Raw genomic sequence first — 27,897 nt, 5'->3', positions numbered from 1 at the left:
TAAATTATGTCAGATAAAATTCCAGTAAATGAACAGTGTTTCTGTTTTTTTTATCCGGCAACCCAAAAGTATCTAATTCAGGCCGAAATCTGAGTGAAACAGCGCCGCCACTTAACATTGGTTAATTGTAGCGGTCGAAAAGGGTATTACACCTTTAGCAAACAGACGCAGGTGCAACTCGGCATGACTTGATTATTTCAGACTGACGAAGACTCTCTGGAACAAAACATGGATGGCGCTTCCCATGAAAAATAAACGTCAATGTAAGTTATAACATAACTTGCACTAAATACACACGGTAATGTCTAAACACTTATAACTATTAATAATTATAAACTGTGTTGGCTGACGGATGTTTTCGCCGCAGGACTTAAGAAAGAGGCAGCGAAGACTGGGCACCGAAATATGTGAGTGAAATAAATTATTTTTTGTTTATATAAGCTGCTTAAGTTAAAATTTACTGTAAGGTTTAAACCTGCGCTGACACTGTTAGTAATATATCTTCCTGTCTAATTGAAATGTGAGTCGAATTATAAACTTAAATTGCCTTTCTATTTTGTTTATACACAATATTTGCGTTGACATTATTTTTGTAACAAAACACCTGCGTAACCTCTACGGCTTAAATCTAGACCTTTAAAAATGACAATGTTTTTACTACTTGCTGTGCAGCAAAAGTTGCTTGAGAAATTTATGTAACTAGCTCTATTACCTATTAAATGACACCTACTGCCTAATAAAGTAATGAAGACATTTTTATTCGACAGTGTAAATGTTCATTTCACCTCTAAATTATGTACCATGTCAGATAAAATCCCAATTAAACAGTGTAAAATACTAATTTTCCCCCGTTCCAGTTTTTTACCCGACAACCCAACAGTATCTAATCCAGAACGAAATTTAAGTAAAACAGCGCCCCACTGTATTTGCACCGCAATTTAATGTTATATAATTGTAGTGGTTGAAAAGCGCATTACACCTTACGGAATCAAACCCAGGTGAAAGTCGTTGTAACTTGATTATTTCAAAGCAACTGAAATACGCCGGAATAAAAAAAGATGGTGCTTTCCCAGAAAATAAACTCCAATGTAAGTTGTAGTGGAATATAAAAATAACAAATAAAATAGTTATTAATATTAACTTCGGAATTTGTTAATTTCTCAATTCTTTTTTTCTTTAGCCAATGGGAGTGAAGAAAGAAGAGGGGTCAGGATTTCTGGAGAACTTAATCTTCATGGGAGGAAACAGGCTGGACAGTGAAATACGTGAGTGAAATTAATCACTTGTTTACGTTTATGTCTGCTGCTGTAGCTTAAGTTTCAACTTGAATGTATCTACCTGCACATGAAGTTCCATACTGATAGTAATATCTATCTGTCCATCTATCACAAATGTTTTTTTAATCAAATTTGAAACTTACATTACCATTTCTTTTTTGTTTTTATGCTATTTTATGACTAGATTCTTTATTTGTATAACAAAATATTCTCTGCACCATAATCTGTTGCTGCAACAATCAGCTGCCCCAACCCTGCGCCTTTGTAGCTCATCCTGTAAAACATCAGTAGCCCTCCTCCATGTTTCACAGTAAGAAAGTTGGACCTTTCATCAAAGGCCTTTGTGCCTCTTCCAAATGTTTACGTTTATAGCTAAAAAGATAAATATTAATCTCATTACTTCATATGAATTTGTTCCAGAGGCTTGTCTCTGTGCTATATTTTTGAAAGCGTGATGGGAAACCAATGGGTTTCATCTGGTGACTCGACCGTTCAGCTGTAGTTATTTGTGAGATTTTCTTTGCATTCTGAACAATTTTTCTGACCATTTTGTTTTGTTGGTCTACCAGACAGCAGTTTGGTTTCAACAGAATCCTTCATTTTTCACTTCTCAATTAGAATTTGAACTCTCCTGACTGGCATTCTCAGTTCTTTGGGTACCGTTTTATGTTCTTTTCCTGTTTTATACAGCTCAGTTACCTTTTCCCGCAGTTGCTTTGAGATTTATTTAGCCTTATCCGCGACTCAGAAATCAGAAATGTCAGTGCAGCACTGGATGAAAGAAGCAATGGTCTGTCAGGAGCCAAGATATTGTCACATTTAATATCCATTCAGACCAGTTTGTCTCAACTTATGTGCAGGTTATAAGAATCAAAATCAAGTAGACATCATTTTATCTGAGTCATTAGAGTAGTTTCTTTTGTCAATATGATTTAAAACAAGTAAACATAAACAAAGTGTTTTGATTAAAAAGTGGCAAATAAAAAATCGGAAGAAAAAAGAAAGAATCACCATGGTGTTTAAACTTATGACTGTAGATTCAACATCGAGTAACAGAAATCAAACCTTACTGTATTTGTTTTGCAAAATCTTCATAAGTTTTTCCGTTAAATATGTGTTTGATGTTTCATCGTGCATCCGTTTGATAGTTTCCATGGTAGTCTTATGTTATCAATGCAATCAATAACATCGCATGGCCGGACTGCCAGGCGGCTTTGGCAGAACACCAGTGAAAAGCATTATTCTCGCAACAACAGAGAAGAAAGGAGTCTTTGTGGAGTTGTCCCTACCAAATTGACAAGGCCTTTTACAGCCTTTGATAGAGACTGGCTGCCTCGCACAATGGAAGGCATATAAATCTGCAGATGTCTTCTGGAAAGCTCAAATGTCAACGCTTTTCACAACAGCACCGGAGCCTTGCAAGAGGAATAATTGATTAGTTCACCTTTTGTCTTGAGCCAAATATTCATCCAGTCAGACATGAAAAGGAACCTGCAGGATAAAAAAATAAATAAATCTTCTGCGCCAATCAACATGTACAGAAATTATTATTATTTTCATTAAAAACTTTAATTTTTTGTTGTTAATTTATTGACTAGCCTGATTCAAATCTTTCTAGCATTTAAAAAAAAATTAACTTGTTCAGAAAAGCACTCTTGACTTATTTTAATAATTCTACACCATAAAATCAAAAATAAATTCCGATTTCCTATAAATAATTTTGGTCACAAGAGAGTTTATTTTAATTGAAAGTAAAAGTCCTGAAGAATATAAGCTCAGTATTCACCTCCACCATGTTTGACTATCAGTCTGAGGTTCTACTTTTTGAACGACGTAGTAGTTTTATTCCAGATGTGACTGGATGCACACAGAAATCTTAGAGATCACTCAGAAATATGAGACGGACATTTATTATCTTTTTGGTCAGCAGTGGTTTTTAGCTTCTAATTCTCCTTTTGGTGAGATTTTCTGCACAGTTTGAAGGTGTGATTGAATCATGAGCTGTGATCAAGCATGCACAGGTTTAGATGTTGTTAGTGCGATGAGGGTTGGAAGACATGGCTGACAAACGCATCACAATATAAGCATTTCATTATTGATTAGTTTTTTGTTTTAAATATCTGAAATACTGCTAAAGTGAAGTGGCCTTTCCTGTTTTATCCACTGTTTTCACTCCACACTGTCGTTTTGTATTACTTTTAAGCAGTTGTGAGGCACGGTGGTGAAAACTTATATTGCTGCTGCGGAAGTTACTCAACATGTTGTTGCTAGGTAATGAAAGCGTGAGAGATTAGTTGATGCCACCAATCTTGCTTTTTTAGCTTCAACCAAGCAAGATTGGATGCGTGTTTCCCTCAGAATGCTGTGAAATTATTGAATATTCCATCAGACCATTGATATTGATCACTTGTCTATCACAATATATTTTGTTATTGACTGAGTGCCCTGCTCTACGTTCTGTTAATTCCTGAATTAGTGCTATTTTCATATAGAACCTGGTTGGTCTGGATAGTTGTGTTTCTTTTACCTCAATAATTTAAATAATCATTTGAAAACGCCCATTATCCTTGTCTGATGTTAAAATTAGTTTGACAATCTGACTTGGAGCTGGTTGCTCTAATGAAGTCATAACATTTGCTGATCCTGCTGTGAAGGAAACGACCGGAGCGCCTCTGGGATTTTATAAAACCAACAGGTACATGTTTGGTGACTACTTCAAAGCTCTTTCTAGCTGCACTTTATCTTTGTCTGTGTTCAGAAGCCGGCGATAATTTATACTTGACTTATATTGTTGCTTTGTCCGTTCCACTTCCCTCCAAAGCTGTGCCACTCATTCTCAGCCTCTGCAATTTTCTTCTCCAGTAGCAGAAAGGAGCACAAGAGAAAAAAGCCAAAGAAAGATGACAAAGACAACACAGGACTCCTCTCTTTCCCCTGCTCTGGTTATTGTACAAAACAGGCGAGCAATAATTTTTGTCATTGGTTTACTCCTAAAAGCCCATTTTGATGTCGGCGCTGAATAGAAGGCAATAAAGAAACCTTTTCAGAGGAGCTGAATGAGAGAGCGAAGAAGAAATGAATCCCTTTTGGATGTTGCGACCGGAGAGGCCTTTTTATTTTCTTTGCTCGGGTAATCAAATGGAGCTGAAATGAAAATGGAGTTTTCTATGAAAATAGGGGCCTTTGTTGGCTTTGGAAGGCTGGTAATTCATAAACAATAAGCCGGCTTCTTTTGTTTGGGTTATAATATATTCCTGCTGTTCTGAAAGAGGTCCCTCGCTACACACACATGCACTCGCACACATTGAAGCCAGGGTAAAAGCCAAAGTGAGGCAGCAGGGGAAGAGAGAAAGAGGGAGGATAAAAGGAGGCAGAGAGGCTGACTTTCTATTCATCCTCCTGACTGAGAGACGGCAGGATGCTCAACTCCTCACCTCACTTCCTCCACTCGGCAACTTTTCCTCTGAGCATTTTGGTCTTTTTATTCCTGCAGGTGAGAATGGATCATTTTTGCCGGGCTGTTTGTTTTTTCTGAGTGCTTGGCGAGTCTTGAGGGTAGAAGTAAGGACGTGAGGCTGTTGATGGATAATTTTTTTTTTTTAAAGGATGCAGCATCTGATTCTTTGGGAAGCAAAATATCAGCGTGATTGAAGCAAGAACTGCAAAGGAAACGGAAGAGAGAGAACTTTACACCTTCTAGTGGCGATTTTTCAACATATTTACACCATACCAGCGAAATATCACCACTGAGTGAGGAGTGTGCATTAAGTGAGATTTCAAACCTTCTTGCCTCCTGTGACTGGAAAGTGACGGAAAAACTTTCCTGAGTTGGAAAATGCTGAAGAAAGAAGGTACTGTAGGACTTTGACACAATGACTTTTACATTGTTGTAGGAATACATGACTGAAAATGTATCATAACTGGAGAAACAGGCATTCTACCAACCTGATATCTACGGTAATCTGTATAATCCATCCATCCATCCATTTTCTAATCACCCTTTGTCCCTAATGGGGTCGGGAGGGTTGTTGGTGCCTATCCCCAGCTAACGTTCCGGGCGAGAGGCCGGGTACACCCTGGACAGTCTGTCGCAATAACAAATAAATAAAAATAATCCCCATCAGAAAACATGATAAAAAGTAAAATAAGTAACCAAAAAATGAAAGAAAATGTACAACTGAAAAATTAGATAAACAAAACCAAAATGCATAAAAATTTAGCTTTTAATTTGCAATCCTAAATAAATGTTTTTGCAAACAAGTGAAAAAAACTAATAAAAAATATTAAGTCTAAAGTAGAAACATTGGCGGAGTCAAACAACAATAACTAAGGAATAGATCAAATTAAAATGACGAAATAATACTAGTATTACACATTGGAAGTTAAAATAAGTAAAAAATGATAAACAATAACAAATGACAAAACATGTTGGATTCCAAAAACTTGAGAAAAATAAACGTATTTAGAGAAAAACAATGATCCACAATAGACATTACATAAATAGCAACAGGTGAAATAATTTGGGATAAAATATATCTAAATATGCTAGAAATAAACTTTTAAATTCACCTTGTGGTTAGATTTTGCTCCTTATGTTATGAACTTATCCATCAGCAACTAAAACTGTACCCTATCTCTTAAAAATGGTTCATTGTCAATTATTTGCTTGGGATGAGATGTAAAGGCTGTGTGAATTTCAACAGGAAAGGGTTGGGTTTTTTTATATCAGAATTCTTTAGATAATGGTTGTTCATAAAATCATCTCCATGCTCTGTGGCTTGGAATAACAATCTCTGCTCTTTAGATGTTTTTGTATTCATGTGGATTGAGCTCTGACTCTGCTGCCCTGCCCTGAGGTATACCTCAAGGCTTCATTGTTGGACCTTTGCTTTTTTCAATTTACCTGCTCCAGATAGGAGCCATTTTTAAAAACCATAGCATTTCTTTTTTGACTTTATGTGGATAATTTTCACGTATATTTCCCTTTGAAAAGCAGAACACACTCTGTTAAGCCCCTCCTTGCTTGAGACCCCTCTAGAAGTGCTTATATTAATAGGTCAAAAACAAAATATACTTTAACATGCATTAATACATAGTGGAACCCATCTTAGCATGACTACAGAAGCTAACATTAAAGGACTTCCACATCACTGCTGTTTGGAGCTACAGCTAATCAGCGCCATTGATAAGAAACGGTGCTCCCAGATTGGCTGCTTTGCAAACACCAACCAATAATCTGTCAAGTAGCATTATATCAAAGTGTTTCACCTTCACAAGCTGCATTTTCAGTGAATATTTTGGACATGAATTTATGCACAAATAGGTGGTATTCCTGTGAATAATTCAGTGAATGTTACTTCAGCTTGATGCAGAGAGTATGGTTGTGACTGCAGTGGGGAGTGACTCCTGCACTAGATGTTACCTTTTTAGGAGAGGAGAAGGAACCTACAGCAACACCTGTTCCTGAGGGAAGGAGATGCATGGGTTCACACTAGTCGCTAAAGGTTGCTTTTCTGAAAAGGGATTGCTTGAATAGGTCTGAAAATTCAGTAAATGAAACTGTGCTCATGAACGGTCTCCACTAACTCAACAATGAAAAGCATACATGCTCAGGTGGGACTGGAGAGATGAGCAGGTGGAGCTTGTCATAAAATTAGAAAAATTACATGTTGGATTGATTTTTATTGGCGTTTGTGACAGATCTGTCATAGATTTGATGTTTTGATGGCAATCAATTTAAACCTGGCTACTTTTCTTGAGTGTTTTGTTTCAGATTTTGTACAATATTTTATCTTTGTTTATACTCAGATCCCCTCAAAAAGGTTTTATAAAATTAAACTTCTAGTCTAATTTCTGCAGTGCAATAAATCTATGTATCCTTCCACTCTTCAGTGAAATGTGTGTATTAATGTTATGGGCTCCGTGGCAGGAAGCAGCTTCCATATGTTCAACTTGACTATGTTAACTTAGAACAAGTGAAACAGAATAATAGCATTTTGTGGTTGCATAATTTTTTGGTTGCATATTGAATGCCATAGAAACAAACTTTTAAAGTCCTCTTTTCCCTCTTTTTGGGTTGTCCAAAGTGCAGCCTTGGAGCCATTTGCAACCCTGTGAGGCCCCTGACCACAAATATATGATCTGGACACCATTTCGGATTTGTTTAGACAAACATGTTCACAATCATAAGGTTCTTAAAGCGTAACAAAAGTCTGGTATAGGAGAAAACATTTGCCATTTGTTAACTAGGTTTCTGCATACATTTGAATTTCATGATAAATAGAATCACAAACTTCCAGGAGCTTTTACACAAACTCCATCTCCACCAATTATCTAATGTCAGATGTACCTTTAGAAGAAAGAGTGACATATTTCTGCTTTTTGTTGCTGAACTTTGACTAGAAAGATTCTTCTTGCCGAAAAAACAAAACAAACAAAAAGAAAACCATGAGGAATCAGCAATCCTGTCTTATGTTTTAGCTCTGTAAAGATAAACAAATACAGTGTTTGGTTCACTCAATAAAATCTTACATGTTTAGTTTATTATTGTTTATAAAAATAATTTAAAAGGTTGTTTAAGTTTTACATTTTTAGAAAGATAAATAGTTTTCAACTTTATAATTGTGTGGCTCAAAGTTTGTCCCAAATTACTTAGTAATGGTTGTTCTGTGATTTTAAATGGCATTTTGATCAATTATACAAGTAAATTAATCAGTTTATTAGAGATATGCTGTAACCTTGGATAAGAGAAAAAGACATGACAATTATTGATATATATATATATATATATATATATATAGCTACACAGCTAACCTCAATGATATTAAATCAGACGAACCATAAATGACCTTTTCCCAGTTATTTGTGATCATAAGACTTTTTCACTGGTCTGTGCAATACTTAGGTAATGAGAACCTTTTTGCAGATCAGTCAATATTAATGCAGCTGATAGCGATTTGTACTTAGCAGCAGGGATACTTTCTAAATACTGACAAGCTAAGTGCCGCCTTTCTACGGCTCTAATTCTTGTGCTCAATATTTATTGTGTGATTGCATTTTTTTTCACCCTGTTGCTTGTTATTGTTTGTATATGAATTTATTTCATTTTTACTGATATCTAAAAGGCCCCATTAGATATATTGAAAATAAGAAAACTGTGTGATATTAATGTTATGAAACTAAACATAAGGTATGCAAATGTAAGGACAAGATTATTGCAGCTTTATACGTGTACGTCTCAAAATATCAGAATATCATTAAACATTTTAATATGTCATGTTGCTTCTTTCAGAAATTGAAAGTCATCATTATACATACTCATATCTTCACATATAGAACCATTTTGGTTCATCCTGGACAGAAGGATACCAGAAAACCTTGGAGGGTTTCTACTGTGTTCTGTCTGATTCTCATTCAGCTGGTGATGTGATGCATTGTTATAACACTTAAATTAGATCTAAATAAATCAGTCCCACCCTTAGTGACATCAAATCATCAGTTCGAAAAGGAAAGCCTTTCATCTGAAAAGAGGACTTCTTTCACCAGATGTTTTCCTTCCACTCAACTTGCCAAAGAATTGAGTGTGCCATAGCATTTCTGTATTAGAGATCCTTAAAAAAATCAGAAAGAAATGCCTTAGATGTGTCATAAATCTATGAACTATATCAGCTTTTGAATTAATTTACTGCAATAAAGTACAATTTTAAGGATATTCTAATTTAAGGTGTGCCTGTATGTAATCTACTGTAGTGTAATGAGTATTTTGAAAATGTCTTTGACTGCAGGGAGTCTAGACATTTAAAAATGGAGGATCACTTATTGTATTTGCAGCATTATTCTGAAAAATTTAGTAAGTTCATTCACTGAATGCTAAAACACTGAGCTTTTCTCAGCAGTAAGAATAGGATTTGAATCACTCCTTCTCTAAAAAGACTTTTTGTAGTAAGGAAAGTTTAATGATTTTATGCTTTTGAGTGAACATCACAGAATAGATGTCATTTATTTATTATGATGTTAAAGAGAGAGAGAAAAAAGTATGATTATTAAAAGACATACAGATTTCCATAATAGTTTTGCCCTAAAAAGTATCTCTGTCTGTAGCAACTACTTGTGATAGTTTACCAAGTCTGTATTATTGTTGAATGGAGTTTGGGGGTTTCACAAAACCAGTCTAGAGTATTGTGAAAGTTTGAAATGTTTCCTCTTGGTATAGATCTGTAGAGCTGTATAAGTTCATTTCTGTTAATCATCTGCATTTTTATAAAAGAGCAGAAACTTAACCCAACATAGCTTTTAAATGAAAAACAAACAGGCAATTTGTAAAGATGGATTCACATGTATAACATTTTCATTAATTTAAAGATGGCTGGTGTACATCTGGCTTGATTTAGGTTAAAACTGAGTTATTTTTTTTCATGGTGATTCAAGTGATTTCTATTTTAAAGAACTGTAACATACCTTCATATTTAAAATTATTACATTAGATTCACTAAAACGGGTGAATGATATCAGACTGCATTTGTAGAGTTTTACCTTGAAAATATCTTCCTCTTATAAAATCAGTTAAGGACTGAACTGTTTGTTTGAGCTGCCTGATAGTGTGACACTTAATCAGGCCACTAGATGGCGGTGTGGTGTAAAGGATAGAGTTATTGGACCTGCTCTGCTTCACATTTTCTTCAGTTTATATATTTGTTGGAATAAAACAAAAGTTGGTTTTAATTAAGCATTTTCAATTGTTTCATCTCTTCTAATCATCAGTTTTTGACCTTCGAGCTATTAGTACATCTCTTAGACATTTGTAACTATTTTTATTTACTTTAATAAAAAAATATCAACACTAAATTTCTCCGATGTTTGCAGATAGATTTTTGTACAGGTACAATTTCAAGCAGGAGTCCACAGATGTGCATGTTCTAGAGAGAATACCAACCTTAATGTACATAAGCATATCAGTCTCATAATTTATCAAAAAGCTGAAGAAAAGTTGTTTTTTATAAATCAGTAAAGCCATTTCTTTTGTGTTTAAATATTAAAACCACTAAAAATAACAAACAAGGGATACTCTAGCTTTAGCATCTTAAAAGTAGGGAAACTAGGTGAAGCTATAAATATTAAGAAAGAAGATGTTGACCCAGTTGTTGCTTGTTGCTGTCTGTGTGGAGTGTAGAAACCCAGCAGAGGGAGCCTGAAAACCATCTTTAAACTTCAAAAAAACCACAAAATTGGTGACATGTTTTCCGCTGGCTTTAAAACCTCTTGGATGCATTCATTATTATCAGTCTACCATTAAGGCTACACTACTGTTTCTGTTTAGACTATAAGTCTAGAGCATTGCTGTTCTAGTTGTTGTTTGTATAGAAAATTTAAATGTAGAACATTTAGCTTTGATTGCATAGTTTAACATGCCAAGTTGTAGATAATGTCTTAAAATTAAAAGAAATCTTTATACTGATAATATTGAAATCAAAACCTCAACTTAATATAGCCTTGTTAATAACCTAATTGTAGCATTTTTCTGACATAATAAAGAGGGGAAAAAGTCCCATAACATGGCCTTTAATGCATTTTATTGGTTATGTTTGCATTGCTCCACAAAAACAGAAAGAAATAAAAAGTGTGAAGTGATCACATGGCTTTACCCTCCATCATAATGTTCATGATCTCCACTTTTAAACTGGATTTTTAAGGAAAACTCAATAGACAGACAATGTCTGGTCTCACACACAACATAAACAAGACTGGATTAGAAGTTTTTCTAAGAAGCTGACAGTTTAAGATAGAAATAGAAAGACAAGAACCGTCGGTCCTTCTGAATGTGCATGCATTATGTCATTTCTTCAGCCAAATCATTATGGCCAAGCGGAGTAAATACTGCCATTATGCAAGCTCAGTCTCAACCTGTTGATGCACCATTAGCTCTACTTTCTCTGAGTCGCTGCTTGCAGAGATGAACATCAACTTAATGTGAAGAGGAAGAAACATTCACAGGGGGAATCTTTGTTCAAAACGCTGCAGGGAGTTTTAGCTCTGAGCAATTCATACCAGCCATAGCTCCGTATTATTGCAATACTTTATCTATTTCACCCTGCACCCTGACTACACATAAAGGACGCATTTCATATTAGTTCAATTTAGAGATTTATCTGTATTTTTTTTTAAGCCACTTTGTTTTAAAATGAGGTATCAAATAGATCATTGTGCAGAAATTTCCTTTGCAGAAACAAGCTGACATTAATAAGATTAGGAACACTAATCGCTAATCACATCAAGAGACGCACAAAAGCATGACCATTTTAAATAATGAGTCAGTTTTTCTGTATAAAATTTGTTTTATCTGTATTAGGATCACATGCCGGCCTCATTTAAAGAAAAATAAAAAAAAGTGTGCAGTTGTTTCAAGAAATATTTTGCTCATCCTGTCTGTCTTTGTGATCAATCATAGCAGTTTGGCACAAATATGAAGTTACGTAAAGGAGAATTTTCCTTTTGATTCATTTGTAAATAGCTTATGAATTTCATGTGTCTGTTGGAATTTCTAAAGAAGTGGATTCATTAAAAATATGTTCATAGATCAGCACCAGATGGAGATCTTATCTGGGCCCAGGTTGGTTGGTAAACATCCATATTTTTAAACGAATGTGGTTTCTTATGGTTTTATTACTCAACTTTAAGTTGTGCAGCTTATTGTGCTAAACAGCTAAAGATTGAATTTACAACCTTTTAAGGGAAGCTGGATTTTACAGGTTGGTTCATAACACTGGCTTTATTTTTTATAAATTTAATTATGTTTAGGATGCATTTCTGTTATAATTCATTTTATGTGGGAAATATTCAGTGGGGATAATGAAATGGTAAGATTTGGATTAGATTAGACTTGTGTTATTGGTTTTTCATGTGAGAGTAGAGAGGAAGACTCATTTGTATATCAAATAATCACCAGATCTACCTTGCTCCTCCCCTTGTGCCTGTTCTCCATGTCACTCAATAGCAAAAGAGGAGATGGTGTGTGAACTTCAGTCTCTGTGAAAACCCCCTTTTTTCTTTTTTTTAATAGACTACTAAAAGAAGAAGCAAAAGAAAAAGAATGGCTTGAAATTGCAACTCATTTATCACTATCCATTTAAAACATCCAGTCAGATTCAGTCTATTTCCCATTCATCCTTTCTTTCTATGGGGGTTGATTTTTGTTTCTTTTACAAGTTATCGTAAGGAACAGTGCTGAATATTCTGCACAGAATATATATTTTTTACAAAATTCAGGAGATTACTCCCACAAAATCTGCTGTGGATTTACAGAAGTCTTTCTGACTAAAGCATAACTGGTCTTATATTGAGTTTCACATTTTATTACTTACTATGTATTTTTGTTTAAAGTGTGAACTTTCAGCACTGACATGCAAAAAATACTGTTGTTAGTAAATAGATTTTTTGAGAAGGAGTTATATCCACCACCTCATAAGAACAGAGAAATTGCTAATGCGTCTTTACATTTTAAAAATTCACACTAGATTTTTTTTAGGTTTAATTCAACAGAAATTCTGTGAATTTCTATTTAATTACTGCCCCACATATTTTAATATTGAATTCAAGATCAATCTCTTTGCCTCCTACTGCATCTGGCCACAGTCAAGCTACTCCTTTTTTTTTTTTTCCCATGTCACTTTGATATTTGGATTTCTTGTCGTTGTTAGCTTAGTAACAAATAGGCTAAAACATGTGAAATAAGTTTCTGATTGCAGAGGGGAAAAATATTCTCACATGTAGAATGAAATTAATTTGACTTTAGCCAATGTACATAATGTAGTGATAATTCCATAATGAATTGGAATCAACTTTTGTTTTTTTATCTCCATTTACTTTCATTACACATTTATAAAGAAAAACGTGATAGGAACTGTAAACTTCAGGTATAACGATGAACATTAGAGTTTAACACTTTTTTGTTTTGTGTGACTCAGTTTAATATCCTGCGACAGATTCTTAACTCTTCATGTCTCTGCTGCATTTCCTAATAAAACTGTCAGAATTATGTCTGCTCTTTCTCCACCACCCTGTGTTGACTTTGCTCTTTGCTGTTGCTCTGGGTTTTTTGCTGCCGGCTTGTGTTCTCTCTGCATAGAGCCGTGGCTGATGAAAAGGCTCTGCTGACATGCATTGTGAGAAATATGAATCGCATTAGAAACCACCTCCAAGCAGGACTCAGACAGTTTGCTGAAACTGTATTTCCTTATTTTTGCGTTTTACTGCTCAGGCAGAAAATTGCAGTTGTTGATGTAGTTGTTAAAAAGGATAAAGTAATAACATCCGGTCAGCTGAGACCTGTGACATCATCACTGTGTTCATTTAGCTGCCCTATTAGCCTGTAGCGGGTTTTGTTTAAGCTAACACTTAATTTAACCTGGAATGCAATAAGGCTTATCTGATGACAGTACCTTAGAAGAGTCTTCCTAAAAATTTTTCCTTTATTTTGTGACATAGAAATATTAATTTCTAAGATATTTTATTACAGCGTGGCACATAGTTTGGTTACATTTCCAGCTATTTGTCTTAACCAGGTTTGCACATTTAGATTCTGATTTTCTTTTACCATAGGAAAAATAACTCAAGTGACTTTGTATGTGAACATCAGTTTCCCAGATTCCAAGAACCGTATCTGTGGCTGTGTTTCTAGAATGGTCTCAAGACCTCTGCAGCTTTCACAGCTTTTCTTCCAGGATTGTAATGGATTCAGCTCCAGTCATCTTCCAATCAACTCTAACCTTCTTTCCTGCTTATTTTTGGTGTGGTGTGCAAGGTGGACCTCTGCAGCTCCTCCACAGTAGCATGATAACAATAACATCAACAGAAATAAAAATCTGTCCGATGTGCATTTGAAATTCTCCCCTTTTACTCTGGTACCTCTAAAAACGTGCAACTATGGCGCGTCAGAAAGTAACAGACGCTACATATTTTATGTTTTAATAAAACGAGAAACCAAAAGTTGAAAGCAGCTTCCCTGGTTGATAAGTAAAAAAATAATAATAATAATCTCCTAACCTTACAGTGCACTACTCCCCTCATCCCTCGCAGCCCTCAGCATAAAGGAACTACCACACCATCATCACTCCGTTACAAGCATCACTCAAGACATTCAGCCTGACTAAATGGTTCGGCCAATTACATTGATTTTAGAGGAGCTATGTTGTTTGCATTAGCACAGGAAAATGGGCTGCCATTTCCCATGTTGGTGAGAATTAGGGTCTACTCGGGGTCTGTAATGGATTGAATACCAATCAGCAGGCTCTTTTTGACCACATATCACATTGTGCACTCACACTATTAGAAACTCCTTTCAATGTATTTCTAATTACTTGAGCAGATGTATTTTTAGCTCCAGCAGGGAGGGCAGAGACCCGGCGGTTTGACAGCGCTACTTGATCGGCTCTGCTGTTTGATTCCAGCTACATTATTAAATAGTAAATGATTGATTGGCTGTTTATCTATCAGTGTTTAGCCTAAAATATTACAGCTTAATTTTATTCATAAAGCTTCCTTCTAGGACGGGAAGTTTAAAAGCCGTGTGATGAGAAAGCTCTGTAGAAGAAATAACCTGACTGAATATTGCTTATAATGTTTATATTCAGTTATTTGCTTTTTGTTGTCTGTCCGTATTAATTCAAGTCAATTTTCTGCAGGTGAATCAGCAAATAACGCTCAAAGTAGACCTAAGATGCACAAAAAACAATTATTTAAAAAAACTCCCCCCATCCAACTATAATGCTAAGCAAGGTTCCTTCTTTTAGACTCTCTGTTATGGATTAAGTGACTGAGATGAAGTTACAAATCACGGTTTGGCATCAAAAGTTTAAAGAAACTTTGACATTCCTAAATAGAGAGAGGATTTTGTTGTCAGCATAGAAAGCAGTGCTACTCCTCCTTAGCCTCTTGCTGTGCACTGCCAATGAGCTGGTTAAAAAACCATACTCTAATACCAGTGTAGTTTGAATTATCACAGCAGTGGCCTGAAAAGATTATTTTTCTGACCCTTTCTTGTTTTGAAAATAATCTGTAGGGTTATTTTTTATAGCTTAATTTATTTGCTTAGTAAATATTGAACATTTGCCCCAAGGCAAATGTCCAATATTTTAATACCAAGGCAGTATTAAATGTTGGCCTCCAAAACTCGAGCGCCACAAAGTAAGTAATCAAATGTCATTCTCTGGTTCTATAAAGGCAGCTCTTAAGGCGAAGCTGAGACCGGGTCCAGCGAGGGTTAAAGGTGCTGCGGGACGGTTTCGTTTTCGGGGTTAACAGATGCTTTTGCCTTCTGAAGTGATCTGTAAGCTCGTCGCTTTGCTGCCAGAGGATGTTTTGGATCACATCTATTTTTGTCTTGGGATATAATTTAAGGTCTCCTTACCTTCCTGTATGATGAGGCTGCATTCAGGCCTCATGTAGTTGGCAATAAGCACAACAGAAATGCCTCTCCAGCCGCATATCATAGCTGTCTCACAACAAGCCTCGCCTCAAAATAATTTCTTAATCCATTAATTGGCGTGGAGCAGCATTCGGGGCCGGGCTTTTTGTTCAGTATGTTTTTCAGAGATGCATACTAATCATATAAAGTGATCCTTTGTGCTCAGGTTGACAGCAGCAGCAAGAGGTTTTAGACACACACGCGCTCGGTGAGGCATGTGTCTGGGAGCGCCGACGGCAGAACGAGTGTATTATTTTCCCTGAAGAGTGTTATTTTCCTGTCAAGGCTTGATGGCAACGTGCCAACAGATGTGACAGGGAGTGATCATCCCTCCTTTATACAGTAGGGAGAGAGAGGGATGGATGAGGACGGAGGGAGGAAGACAGACACACTCGCCAGGCTTTCATCGGGGGCATTTTTATGCAAATTCTGATATACAAGATTTGAAAAGCAGCATGGAAGTGGCTAATTCTAACGAATTCCCATCTCTGAAGGAAAACTTTTGAAGCGATTGAATCTGTTTGTCATATTTACATCCTCATCCGATCACCCAAGAGGGGCAGTTTGTTCAGATCTGTTCTGTTCAGATCTTTGTCCAGGCTTTTCTGTAGATGCAACGAAGTACTCAGTGCTTCAGTGTTTCTGTTGCATCGTGTACCTTTTTTACTTCGTAATTAAAAAAATATTTTCTTTGCTGATTGCAGTGAGCTGAAGTTACTTAAAATTTATTTTTATACAATACCAGCCGAGACCAACTATCAGAGTTAAAATTTTCTGTTTCTACGTTTTGTGAATTCAGTATTTGAAGATTGAATTCTACTTAACTTACAAAAGTAAAGATTGTCAGGGGAACAACTTACTAAGGAAAACTTTTCTGATGAATTTCAGCTTTCATTTCTCAATTTAAATGTATATAAACCCAAATTTACGTATTTAGCTAGAAATATTAACAAAATTATGTTTTAGAGCTGAGAGAAAAAAACACTATTCACCTTTATAAGTAACCTTACCCTCTTCATCAATCTGAGAAAAACTTATCGCATTTTTCAGGGTTCTTCTTTATTCACCTTGTTTCAAGTCACCCCACAGCATTTCAATGAGATTAAAATCTGGATTTTTAATTTCTTAATCCTTAGCGACTCCTTGATGGATTACCTGGTATGTCTTGAGCCACCAGCTGCGTTTCCATTACAAATGTTCTCAGATATTTGTCGATGTTCCACTAACCTCAAAAAATACAATTTCGTAATTGCGGTGTTTGTTTTAGATAAGAAACATAAGATTTGATCTTTCTCCATATTCTCTCTGGCAAACTTCAGTCTAATTTCTTTCTTATAGAGCAAATATTTAAACCTCTTTCTGGTTTTTCAGACACATTTTCCTATCAACAGTAGCAGGAGACTTTGAGATAAATTTGGGGTTTTTGGAGACTTCTTTTAGTATCTTGGAGTCTCCTCTCTGGGTGAACTTGCTTGGATTCCCAGATCTGGGTAACTTGGTGGATGTTTTCTGTGTTCTCCGGTGGTAAATTGTATTCTTTAAATCTTTGGATCTATCAATGCTTCAGTGTTTCTGATCATTTTGGGACTAAAAATTCTGCTGATGTAAGTAAGTGTGGATCATAAAATTGCTTGATGGATTGGGAAAGTGCTCAACAGGTTAAAGGGATGTATGATTATTTTTTTACATCAGGTGCTAGAAATCAATAGAAAACTCTCTAATTCCACTCGAATCCCTCTCCAGATCAGTCCTCAGTAATCTGATCTCCTGAGCCCACTCTTGCTGAGAAGCAAAACGGCTCTCGCTGATGAGCGGCCTGATAAATAACAGCTCCCACAGATTAAATAGCAGCTCATCTAGAAACTCTGTAGGTAAACCCCTTGTGTGCGTTCTGTCTCTCTTTTCTCCTTTTACCCTCTTCATTTACTTCTTTTCTGGCTAAAAACAAAGAAAAGCTAAACAAAGCAGAAGGAAAACAAAAGGAAAGAAAGAAGAACATGTCATTACTGGTTTTGTTTCCTCAGTGGCACAATACCCTGACCAGCCTCATCAAATGATGGAGATTGCAAGCATGCATGCAGGCAAGTAGGACGGCCTGATAGAGGCCCCCCCCCCCCATGTGTGACGAAAGGCAGTTTAATTTAGATAATTATCTCACAAATTAACCACAAACTCCTTGGCTGTTAATTACCTGTCTGTGGGAGCGACACAGTAAAACAAAACCAGGACCAGAGGAGCTTTTGTTCACATCTTCTTGGGGGGGCCCATAAATTGGTTCCGCCCCTGCTGAAAGGCCAGATAACCCTTTGAAGGAACAACCACTAAAGTATTTGATAGGCTAATGGGAAATATTGTTAGCATCCCTGTTTGTAATTGGACGTCATAAATCTGGCCCAAGTGATGGGGCAACAAAAGAGGGGTTTTGTGTCGGTGTCAAGGCCACTGCGCGACTTGTAAATCCTTCCCCCCGCTGAATGGCGCTATCTGACGGCGCACTTACGGCTGCAGCACAAGACGCACGGCCGCCGCTTCCTCTCGCATCGATCCATTGAGTGCGCGGGGTGTTTGGATTTCTGGATGTGTGTATCTGCTCCAGCAGTGCTAATAAAAGCGTCGTTCTTATCTTTGTGTCTGCTGAAGGTGATTCTGTCAGACGCTATTAACCTTGCCTTTATAATGACGGCTCGTCTGATTAGTTTCAACTCTTAAAAGTGCGTCATTTTTAATTTCAGAATTTTCTTCGGCTCTCTGTGACACATTTGATTCATTTTGTCTCTTCGTTGATCTGCAGCACCTTGCAAAAATGTGTGCGCAACCCTTGAACATGCCACATATTTCAGATTTTAAGTTGTGTTGCTTTGTCGCATAAAATCCCAATAAATGCATTAAAATTTGCAATATGAAGAGATTACACTACATAGCATGATCCATGAAGTTGTTATGGTAAAAAAACTAATGACAAAAAGCAACAGAATTTAGTCCAATCTTTAAAAAAATGACAAGGTGTGGTTTAACAAATCATACTTTCTGCCTAATTTCCCTTTCTGTCTTTTTAAGTGCTAATAAAAATAACTCCGGTCAGTGTTAGGGAGGCTTTTTTATCTCCTCATTTCAATAATTTTGTAGTTTCAGTATGATTAAATGCAGGAAGCAATGATGCCTGACACTTTCATCCTTGCGTTTACCATCAGTCTCCTCTCAAAGCTGCAGAAGGTTAACGCCAGCGTTGAATGAAATGTGTTCCTGGTTCTGGTTAAGATTCTCCATAAATGGGAGATTTTAGTTGTTAGAGGTGTTCAGGTGAGAGGATGTTGTCGCCCCTTGTCGCCCATGAGATGGAAATAAATAATACATAAACTCTGAGGAAATTCCTCTCACTGCAGCTCCATCTCCAAGTCTTTTCAGAGTTTTCTTTATCAGCTTTCACATAAAAATACTGAAATTTTCTCCTATTTGTCTTGGCAAAGTAGCTCACACTCAGCCAACTGGATAAAAAACATCAATGAACATGATTTTTCAAGTGATGCAGATTCTCAATCAAATTTAAGTCTGGCCTAATAAAGACACTTTGTTTTAAGCATCCCAGTTTATCTCTGTGTTTATGATGGTTTGATGCCTCTAAGAGATTTCCATCAGGACATTTAGCTTCATTCATCCTCCTGTTTGCTCTGAACAGTTTTTCTGCTCTTGTTGAAGAAAAAAAAAAAACACAACATGATGCTGCCACCACCATGCTTCACTTTAGAATAGGTAATATTAGTTTCCTGCCTCACATGGCCTTTTTCTACTTGTTTACTGTAAGTGCGACTTCTTATTGTTTCCTTTGACAATAAATGTCTAATTTTACATTTTTACAATTTTATTTCCTCTTGAGGAACACTTTCAGTGGAAAAGAGAGTAGACATGGGAAAAAATAAATAAATAAATACAAGAACTTGACTTAGACCCTGCTTTGGAAGTTGAGTTTTTTTTGGCATTTTAATCAAATATTTCACAACTCTTATGTAAAAGCAGCATAGTTGTTTCCACAACTTTAGAAAGGACTTACAGGGGCGGAAGCACAATGTCTTCAGGTAGGAGGGATTTAGAATGTTTTTGTGCTGAATGAATCTTTTACATTGCAACTTATATAAAACTGACAATGTATTTGTTTTTATGGGATAAGGGACCAAAACTGACACCATCCCAGGGGACCTTTTCCTTATAATTCTGGCCCTTGTTTTAATTGAAAGAGTTTTGCACAATTTCTGACTAAATTGTTTCCTTCACAACTGAGAAAAATTCATCCACATCGGCCTTCATATCCTCTCATATCCAGAACAACAAAGTTGGAGATTTATTAAACATGTAAAACAGTTAAAAGTAATAATTAAACAGAAATCTACCTAGCCTTTGCTTTTTTTACCAGCTGTATTAACACCAGAGTGTGGCCAAGCTGTGGCCGTGTTCTCCAAACCAGGTGTGAGAAAACAAGGATGTACACACACACACACACACGCACACACATACACACCATGAGGGGAGCGTCAGAGCTGCACCAATATTTGTGTTTTGCGGCTGTCACATATTTGTCCAAGTCCTCATCGCTGCTCTCCACATGCACGGCTGCAGGTGTGAACAACTCTTGTGCTGAGAGCGACTCTCTCTGCCGTCACACCATCAGAAACAGAGAGGCACACACACACACACACCCAAATCTCCACGGCTGGGGGAGGTAGGGGAGGAGAACGGGGAGAGATCAATAGTAGTGAGTGTAGAGTTTGGATAATTACAGTTGTTAGCAGGGAGAGGAGAGCTGCTATAGTGGCCTCTCCACTCAGAGTCTCTTATCACTCTCTGGCCTGTCATTACAGCTTTAAATGCTGCTGTGGCAAAGTGGCAACTCTCGTCTGTGTGTGTTTTCCATCCACGTAGTTTCCTCTCCTTTCTGATGCCTCTTTATCGCTTCTTCCATTTTTCTCTCGTCTGCTCTCACTTTTTGGGTCCCTTCCTCGTATTATTTACCCTTTGACTATCTCTGCACTGCATTTTTCACCTCTCTACCTATCCATCTATTATCTCCTTTAACCTCTCTAATATAGTTTCTATATCCTGATAAACAGCTCCACTAAACCAGCACAAGCCTGTCCTGTAGTGATGCATGAAGCTATTGGTACAAACTGTCAGCTCTGGTCTTTGGCTCAAAGACATTTAGCTGAAGCACTATTGAGAGCTCAGTTCAGAGTCAAGATTTGTAGTTTGTAAATTAAGAAAGTTCTTGCAACATGGCAGGATTTCCAATACTTTTAAAAGTTTCCTTCTTTAACTGATCATATCCTATTCATGTGATCTGCGTGGTAGTTCTTTAACTTATGTGACTGTTTTACTTTGTAAATTTGAAAATGAAACAAGTAATTTTTAAAGTTTTCAACTGTGCACAAGGACTCTTAACATCCTGCCAGAGCCTTCCTGGTTGTTGAACTTTGACAAAACGACACCAAAAACAGGCTAGAGGAACTGGACTTAAATCCCCTTTGGAGGATTCTGGTTGCTTCACCATTTCCATTTTATGGTTCTGTTGGTTTCCACTCCTGTTGAGGAGTCTTGTCAGACATAAAGAGATTAGAATGATGGAGAGAAGGATTAGATGGTGGCAAAACAACAGCATTTTGTCCCCTCTGGGCTATTTGTTCTGATTTAGATGGAGCAGGATTAGCTGAGGATGAGGAGATCAGTTGCATCTTTCAGAAGGCGTGTGTGTGTGTGTGTGTGTGTGTGTAGGAGAAGTAGGCCAGGGATGCATAAATGCTTGAAGCAAAGCTGTCAGATATTCAGCTTGATATTCCTGTGGTCTGTAGGTGGTGCATAGTTTATCATAAATAATGTATAGATAAAAATAACACACTGATTAAGATAAGAATGTGACCAAATGCAGTGGGAAAACTTTGCAGGAATGTCACAGCTTTAGATTATTTTGTGAAACGAGACTTTATGTTGTAATGGATTTGATACAGTTCACTTGAATTGAATAGTTCAAAGGATGTACTTATATTGGCCTAATAAAGATTTTACAAACAAAAATGGATCTCAATGAGGAAGGAGTTAGGACATAGCTAGTTTTACTCCTTTAGCCTAATGCAGGATGTTTCCTGGAGCAAATCTGACAGAATTCATCATCGATTTTTCCCAAGCTTCTCTACTCTCATCGGTCTCACATCAACTCATCATGTTTTTAAACACAAAATAATTGTGCAGCAAAACTGCACCACAGTCATCTGTCCTGCAGTTTTGCTGCATAAAACTGCAAGGATTGCTTAGGAAGTACATTTATTACTTTTGTTTTTTTAATCATCCTCTGGGTTCTTGTTCGTCTTCTTCTTCTGAACCATGTGACATAGTTTGAGCTGTGTATGTTCAGCATTAGGGTGGTTTTAATACTTCTTTTAGCATCTTGTAATCTGCCTTTAGGGTGAAACTGCTGGGACCACCAGGTTTGTATTTGTCCTTCACTAGTAGACTAATTTTTAAACTTCTTTCAATAATTTTTCTAGACTGACTAGTCTAAAGTTTTATTTATGGTTTTAAATAGAATAAATGTGCGACTTCATAATTTATTCCTCAAAGTTTTTCTTTTTCATGTTACCTGAATTTATAAGTATCCATATGTCCATAACAAGATAAAAATGGTGAACAGGTCTGACCCACTAACCAGGGGAAAAGGTTAGAAATGTGTAGCTCAGCATGAAAGAATAGCTTTTCTTACTCTTTTCTACCACATTGTTTCCAAGAAAATGCATGTTTACAGTAGAAACAAACCAATATTGAAGATAAAATTATATCCAGTCTTGAGTTGCTTCAAACTCAATGTCCAGCCATTGTTGTGAATAAAAAGCCAGACTTGTATTTCACATCTAAAGTTACCTAATTTATTATTTTAAAACCATTTTCCTGAATTTCCAAATTAATTGAATATAATCTACATTTTATCAAGCATCCATTTTTTTAAAAGTGCCTGAAGAAAACTATTAAATAAATGTGAACCACCAGATGTGGGTGTTCATGGTTGTGTTGAAATTGTCACGTCTAGCTCTTAGTGCTTGCAGATGGTGTAAAACTGTTGGTTTTGAGTAAATAGTCGTCATTCAGCCCAGTAGTGAAACAGAGCTGCTGTCTGTGAATGTGATTTTGAGCTTCAGGAAGTGCTACATGGCCACTCGTGCAGCTGTGTCTCAAAACCCGCTCTCCCTGTGTGCATTACAAGCATTGAGTCGGGTATCACAATGAAACAGGAAATCACAGCAAGGATAAAAATTCTCTCCCTCTCTCTCTCTCTCCCATCCTCATACAAAACACTCACAAATAACCCGCTAATCTCTGCCACTGCCTGCGCGCCATTCAAGGCTTCCTCCAATTAAAAAGCATCAGGGAGTCGAACCCACCATCTTATTTATCATATTAATTAGAAACTCCCCTGACAACAAAGACAGACCCACAGCTGTGGAGGAGAAGAGAGAGGCTTGGGAAATGAAGGATGGTTTGATTTGTTGTCTTGCTAATGTGACACCTATTATACAGGTTAGGCCTCGAATACAAAGATGCTGCAGCAGCATATGGTAATGGAGTACGCACCATGCACGCAGGTGTGTTTCATACATGTGTGTTGCTCCTTTCACTAAGCATTTCTCCATGTATTTATCCATAGCTTTTTGTTTATCTCATTAATCAGTGCTTGTCATTAGTTGTTAGCCTCAGTTTGTGGTTTTAGCACGGATTTGCATGTATGAAATATCAAGTATTAGGGTCTCCTCATTTAATTGTGGGTTGATATCCCGACTTCAAAGAGTGGAAGATGAGGGAAGCACATCTGCAGGTGTGCTGTCTGGATACACACTATGCCTGTTTGGTCGGCTTTAAACAAACTGGAGTTTGTTTGTCTAGAAAGTCCGGTTCGTTTGGGGAGGTCTGGGGGGAAAAAGCTAATTTTGATCCATCTTCAAACCTAGGTCTCGGTTTGGTTCTAATACATGTGTGACCAGAAACCGCTCCAAAAGCCGAACTACAACACATGGTAATCTGGGTAAAAACAAACAAAACAAATGCAAGAGCCTAACGCTAATGTGAGACATCCTATAAGAGCCAGAATCTGACAGCGCCGCTCCATTTTTGTTTACATTTTGTGACGAAGGAAGTTTTGCTCGTTTTGATAGAACAAGGGACGGATTTATCCGACCTGTTGCCTCCAATGAACCAAGTGAGTTAAATTGGAAGAAGGAATTTCATTGGGAGGTGAAACTGGAACATTTTGGTATCTGCAGCTTGCAGTAAAAACCTAAAGGCACTTCACCTCCAACTTCATCGTAAAAATATGATGAGAGAGATAAGAGGAGGTGGAAACGCCGCGAGAGGAGCAGGACAGGCAGATCGGGGTGAACAGGGGTTGACGCACTCTGTAATCATGCGTCTATTAGCCTGCGCTCCGTATGGCAGTGATGGGGCTGAAGTGCTGCCCTCTGAAAGATAAATGGTCAGGATATTTAACAGCTGACAGGTGTGTACATGTGTGCATCTAGTGCTGGGATCCCTTGTGTGAATCTTTCTTTGTGCGGTCACTTTCTAAACATCTCAACTTCTTAGAAATATTTCATACTTGTTTCTTGATGCAGTAATTGAAGTTTGGTCCATACATCACTGAATATATTTGTTAAACATACATTTTCTTCTCATTTTATTTTAAATTTAAATATGCTTTGGAGATTATTTCAACAATAGACATGAGGAGCAGAGTGCTTAAAACTTTTTCTTTCAAATCTGCTTGAACTGAGAGAAAAGACTGTAAAGTTCAGTCAGTCAATTTCAAGCCCTAATTTCTGTACATCATGACGCTTATCTCTGGCAAATTGACTATTAATATCAGTGAGTTACATATTCTTTAATTTCCCTTGTACCAATGATCATACACGTTAATTAGGATCATAAGTTGTAATTCTTACACTTCAACATTTGCTGAACTGTTGTTTTTTTTAGTCAAATATTAACAGTCAATGAGATGAGTAGGAAATATAATGGATTCACTGGCCGTGGTGCTGAAACGGGGACGTCTCTGGTTTTGAATCTTATCTCTGTTATTCACTTTATTCAGCTATATATTGTTGGGTATATCTTTTAAATTGCTTGTAGTATTCATGTTGATTTATAAATTGTTTATTTTGTTTTAAACTGTTTATTTTAGGCATTTTTTTTAATTCAAATTTCTACTGCACTTATAGACTATTTGCACAAATCTTGAAACCAGATAGAAAATATTCATTATCTTCTTTATACGTCTAAGAATAGCTCCTCTTTCATCAGTGCAGACAGAGTGTTTGCTTTGTGTTGAATGAGATCTGAGTAGTATTATATAGTTAATAGTTGTTGGTGCAACTTTTGAGTTGCGGTTGTATGAATGCTGTAGTTATGATGCGCATGTGAAAAATAGCCTTTTACAGCTGCAGCACTCATGTTTTGGAAGATTTCAACATCTCCAAAATCTATGGCAGCTTTGGTTACCTGGTGATCAACTCAATCATCCTGCAGTGTTAAATATGTAGATCGGTGGTGTTAGAGTATTATGTACAAAAGTCTGGATATTTTACTAAAGTATTATAAACATGGCTGATGTAAGACAGTAGAATGATGGTATAATTAGTGAGTTAAAGCAAGTAGACCTGACATATTGGACCTGATAATTAAGCAACATGTATATATACAGCTTGTTTGTTAGTTTCATCTTCCATGCAGATTAATTTTGATCTGTTCACAGATTTCTATGTGTTTTCTGCTCAGAGGCAGTACCACCACAGTCTAGTAAATACTCACGCAGCATAGAGATCTTTATATACTTCCTGTCTCTCTTGTGTTTGCATGAATAAAACATAAAAGTGAAAGGCACTGCTTTCAGATACTCCAGTCTCTACACACTTGATGTAAGAGTAAACATGTAGATGTTATTGCTTCCATGGATCTCCATGTCTTTCTTCTGCTGAACCTCTTACGCTCAGCCCTGCTTCCTGCTGCAATATGTGGAGGCTGTACTCCACACTCCCTTCCTCCACCTGCCTGTCTCTGATCTACTGTTTCTGTTTGAGCATCAAAGATGGTGAAGAGGTTTGCCATCTCACCTTCCTCCCCATTTTTCCTTCATCTTCAAACAGAGGAAAGTGCAAAGACTAACTGTGGGTTTAGACATCTTCTGTTTGTTTTTTTTTCACTTTACCTTGTTTTGTGTTTCACTTTCATTTCTTTGTTCTTCGGGATGTTAACAATGTTTTGCGTGTAGAAACTGTTGATTCCACCCTTCTAGTATCAGTCTAAGTTAGCTTTTAGCTTTGACAATAGTGGCCTCTATATGGATTTATTATTCTGTGTTACTCTATCCCATGTGGTTATAATTAACTAGCAATAAGAAGATGTTTGGACTTTTTTGCAATTCTGTTAAATTGTTGCGGAGGAATTTGACCACAAAAAATACAGTCGGTCTGCTGAAAGTCATGAAACAGAATCACACTTGAATTTATGTCCAGGCTTTATCTAGGCCACTTCAAAGCTTTCATTTTAAGTTGTTTATTTTTTTTTAGTCATTGAGATGTTGATTTCCTTGTGTGCTGTTAGGTCATTGTCCTGCTGCATCACCCATGTGCACTTTAAGGTCATGAACCGAGGTCCTACCATTTGCAGTGATTTATTGATTATACAGGTCTGGCAGTAGTAATCACACATCCATTCATCCATCCATCCATTTTCTGTACACCCTTGTCCCTTAGAGGGGTTGGGAGGGTTGCTGGTTCATCTCCAGCTAACGTTCTGGCGAGAGGCGGGGTCACCCTGGACAGGTCACCAGTCTGTCGCAGGGCAACACAGAGACAGACAGACCACACAATCATTCACACACACACTGCACAGGGAGAACAAGCAAACTCCATGCAGAAAGACCCTGGGCCGGGAATCGAACCCAGGACCTTCTTGCTGCAAGGCAACAGCTCTACCAACTGTGCCACTGTGCAGCCCGTAATGAGAACTCAGTTTGGCTTTTCTGTTCAGTTGAGTTCATTTCCATGGAACTGATCCACAATGAATAGGATCTTAAGAAACAAAAGAAATGGACCCATCAGGTCACTGACTGCAAATAGATAATAAATCACTGTTAGTTACAGATTTTGCCATGATTAGCACAAATTCTTATATCTTTGGATAGCTGTTTGCTTAAAAAACTGCATTCCTTGAGGTTAATTGTCCTATTACTTGCAGAACTAGTTGCACTCCTTTAATTATTTACATTTTGTCACAATACAACCACAAACCTCTGTGTTTTTTTTATATGATGGAGAAACTTAACGCTGTACAGTTTGGTGACGTCAAAGAAAGATTGTACATGCTTTAGCGTTTGTTTGTTTTTTTTCAAACAAAGTAAAGATTGCAGTGTACATTTGTTTTGAGTCTTTTTACAGTTAGCTCATAAAATAAAGTGCAGAAAGCCAACACCAACAGAGCATGCACAGCACCGCGACCATGACCTAAAACCCATTCCTCATTTTGCAGAAGCAGACTGACTAAATGGCCTTGCTGAAGGCTTTTTAATAGACTGCTTTGTGTGGGGAAACTCAGGGTGACGGCGGGAGTCCCAGGAGAGACACAGGAGGGAGGGAGGGAGGGAGCTGGGAAACGGAGAGAGGATGCTGCACTGGAAATCTGGGAAGTGAATGAACATTTCTACAACTCCACGTCCAGTCAGAGTTGGATCTGTGACGTTTCAAGAAAATAAATTTTACTGAGGTCTTCCATGCACCATCGTGACTGACATATTATTGGAATAATGAAAAAGTTAAAGGCTTGGGAATGCTTGACATTTTCTCCAAGCAATTTTCTTTCTGATATCAGAGATTATTCAGTAAAATGTAGAGATAAAGAAAGATGCAATGTCAACGTCAATATAGGAAGCAAAGAGAAGAATTTGGCATAAATTCTTCTCTTCTCTTTCCTTCTTTATTTAACAATAATCACTTGTAAATAAACCAATAGGTCAATATTTATTGGATCACAATACTGGTTTCTGGGGAACAAAGTTAAAATTATTTCCTTTTTGCTGTTTTGTTGCTGTTAACTGGTCATGATCATATTTAAACATTTGATCAAATTAAGCTGACTGAA

At 37.0% G+C, this 27,897-nt stretch overlaps 1 long non-coding RNA gene across 1 annotated transcript in view; it reads left to right on the top strand.

The window, feature by feature from the left end:
• The first annotated feature begins 187 nt into the window (after positions 1 to 187).
• Positions 188 to 27,897, top strand: part of LOC122826881 — a 51,222-nt gene continuing 23,512 nt past the window's right edge. The window contains exons 1-3 of the long non-coding RNA XR_006369887.1: positions 188 to 263; positions 368 to 407; positions 1,181 to 1,265. This is a non-coding gene — a long non-coding RNA (uncharacterized LOC122826881). The remainder of the gene's footprint in view (positions 264 to 367; positions 408 to 1,180; positions 1,266 to 27,897) is intronic.

The sequence above is a fragment of the Gambusia affinis genome, linkage group LG24 (assembly GCF_019740435.1).
Source record: "Gambusia affinis linkage group LG24, SWU_Gaff_1.0, whole genome shotgun sequence".
Lineage (NCBI taxonomy): Eukaryota > Metazoa > Chordata > Actinopteri > Cyprinodontiformes > Poeciliidae > Gambusia > Gambusia affinis.
Note: the sequence above shows the minus strand (reverse complement) of the source record. Positions and strands in the feature narration are given on the sequence as shown.